Source organism: Colobus angolensis, unplaced genomic scaffold (genome assembly GCF_000951035.1).
Source record: "Colobus angolensis palliatus isolate OR3802 unplaced genomic scaffold, Cang.pa_1.0 Scaffold18, whole genome shotgun sequence".
NCBI classification, from domain to species: domain Eukaryota; kingdom Metazoa; phylum Chordata; class Mammalia; order Primates; family Cercopithecidae; genus Colobus; species Colobus angolensis.
This window is the reverse complement of record NW_012114932.1, coordinates 3,997,811-4,000,764: the sequence shown is the minus strand read 5'-3', so window position 1 is coordinate 4,000,764 and position 2,954 is coordinate 3,997,811. Positions and strand designations below refer to the sequence as shown.

The 2,954-nt window shown below is 41.4% G+C and overlaps 1 pseudogene across 1 annotated transcript; it reads right to left on the bottom strand.

The window, feature by feature from the left end:
- Positions 1–1,477: 1,477 nt before the first annotated feature.
- Positions 1,478–2,570, bottom strand: LOC105509743 (annotated as a pseudogene). The gene has a single exon (XR_001001474.1). The product of XR_001001474.1 is annotated as an rRNA-processing protein FCF1 homolog pseudogene (transcript).
- Between the last annotated feature and the right edge of the window lie 384 nt (positions 2,571–2,954).

Sequence of the window (2,954 nt, the reverse complement as noted above, 5' to 3'; positions counted from 1 at the left end):
CTGTATGACAGAGTACAGAACTGGGAGAACCTAGTTGGACTGCAGGATGTAGGAAGGCCTTCCTATGGAAAGTACATTTAAGTTGGGACCTGAAGGAGAAACAGGAAATGAGCCAGGCAGGAAGTGGAGGGACCTCATGGGTAACGACCCTAGCAGGTAGAGAATGTCCATCAAGCCTCAGCACTAGGAGTAGGTGAGTGGTGAGAGGACACTGAAGGGTGCTGTGGGGAGGTGCTGGTCTTTATTCAGTGTGCAGTGGAGAGTTTTAAATGGGGATGACCTGAAGAGATGGACATTAAAAAATAATTTTTTTTTTTTTGAGACAGAGTTTCGCCTTGTTGCCCAGGCTGAAGTGCAATGGCGTGATCTCAGCTCACCGCAACGTCCTGGGTTCAAGCGATTCTTTTGCCTCAGCATCTCGAGAAGCTGGGATTATAGGCATGTACCACCATGCCCGGATAATTTTGTATTTTTAGTAGAGACAGGGTTTCACCATATTGGTCAGGCTGCCAACCTCGGCCTCCCAAAGTGCTGGGATTACATGCGTGAACCACCACACCTGGCCTAAAAAATAATACTTTTTTAATGCGTGTGGAGATGTAGATTGAGAGAGGGGATGGATAAGTGGAAGAGACAAGTTGGGAAGCTTAAGAACCAGCAAGAGATGAAGGTCGCTTGGGCCAGGATGAAGCAGTGGATGTGGAGAGCAGCACGCCATACACTCTGAGAATGATTTCAGACGTATGTGCAGGGCTCAGTGTTTCCCTCCCTCTTTCCTCCTAGCTGCTCCTCCCTTACTGCTCCTGCCTGAGCTCACAGATGCCCCACACCTACGGTCGTCATCTGAAAACCAGTGAGAAAAGATAAAAGTCTAAATTTTGGAGTGGCTACATAGCAATACTGTAGCAATAGGTAACTAGTGTACACAGCTAAAGATGGGGGTAAAACCAACACATGTTCACAATTGTTCAATGTGACATTAATTGTAATAGCAAAATTTTGGAGACCATTTAAATGCCTGTTATTGAACAGATTATGGTATGCCCACACATGGAGTATTACACAGCTGTAAAACACAGAATAAAGAAGACCGTTATGAGCTTATATGAAGTGACTTCTAGATGATATTTTAGGGTTAAAGAAAAAACGAAGTGCAAAAGAGTATTATGAAGGATGTTATCTTTTGTGTGAGGAGGAAGGGGAAACACATACATTTTTTCAAAAAGAAATGTAAGAAGGGTAAACCAGAAACAAATACAATGAATTTTTTTTTTTTTGAGACAGGATCTCGCTGTCACCCAGGCTGGAGGGCACTGGCACAATCACAGCTCACTGCAGCCTCCACCTTCCAGGCTCAAGTGATCCTCCTGCCTCAGCCTCCCAAGTAGCTATGACTACAGGCATGTGCCACCATTTTTATTTTATTTTAAATTTTATTAAAAATTTAAATATTATTATTTTTTACCTGAACTACACAGATGTAAAAAATTATTTTTTTAAAAAAAAGATGCAACAAATTACTTCTTACTGTAAATGGCAATTTATAATTGTATAAATTTATGGGTTACAAAATGATGTCATAATCTGTGGATACAATGTGGAATAATTAAATCAAGCTAGTTAACATATCCATCACTTCAAATACTTAGCATTTTGTAGTGAGAACATTTGAAATTTACTCTTAGCAATTTTGAAATGTATAATACTCTACTAACTATATTCACCACACTGTGCAACAGAACTCAAAAAATTTATAAAATGTATTCTTCCCGTTGGAGATATTGTACTCTTTGACCATCATTTAAAGTTTTTAAATGCAATACAATATCAATTTCAAAACAGCATGAAAAATTGAGTGTGTTTAACCATACTCAGCTGATAATAGGGCAAATGAGTTGAACAGAATAACATTCTATTGCATGTTTAATGAACTGGCAACAAGAGAAAGTTGGTGGAAGAAAGGCAGACGAACTTGGGCAAGAATTAGAACCGAGGGGCTCCATAATCATCTGACATCAGTTCCCATGTTCTATCTGTGGTTGGAAATGTACGTGATAGGAACTCCAGGAATCTTAGGGTTCTTCTTTCAAGGTCCCAGGTTTGTGGCTACAGCATTTATGCCGAGTTACCCTCTGTGCTAAGCGATCATCTGCATAGATTCCCTCCTGTGCATGGTAGTTTGGTAATTGTTCAAATTTCGGATCCTTGGCTATCCTTTAAGCCACTTGATATTTCTGCCCCATTTTTCTCAGTTTCAGCCATTATACAATCAGTTATACAAGGGATACACCTGGCATATAGACAGTTCATCACTGATTGCAGTATGTCTAGTTTGGCTCTAATGGAAAAGTTGGTAACACTGGAATCAAACAGGATGTGGTAAAGTAGACCCAGCTGTGTAATATATTGGAAAAATAAGCAGGAAGGGTATTGGGGAACTTTTCTTTCCTTCAGCATGCTGTGATATTTCTTTTCTTTTTAGGTCTTTATCATTTTATTCAAGCCTGTGATATCAGAGACTAAGCATTCGCTTCCTGGTCAGACTTCCTTGTTTTCTTTTGCTCTCCCATGCTCATGTCATACTCTTGTTTATTTTTTTAAGACAGGGTCTCACTCTGTCACCCAGGCTGGAGTGCAGTGGCTCAAACTGCAGTGAAGCCTCAACCTCTCAGGCTCAAGCAATCCTCCCACTTTGCCTCCCAAATAGCTGGGACATAAGCATGCACCACCACACCTAGCTAATTTTTTTATTTTTATTTTTGTAGACACAGGGGTCTCACCATATTGCCCAGGGGTCTCAAGCTCCTGGACTTCAGTGATCCTCCCACCTCAGCCTCCCAAAGTGTTGAAATTACAAGCGTGAAGGCCGGGTGCGGTGGCTCAAGCCTGTAATCCCAGCACTTTGGGAGGCCGAGACGGGCAGATCACGAGGTCAGGAGATCGAGACCATCCTG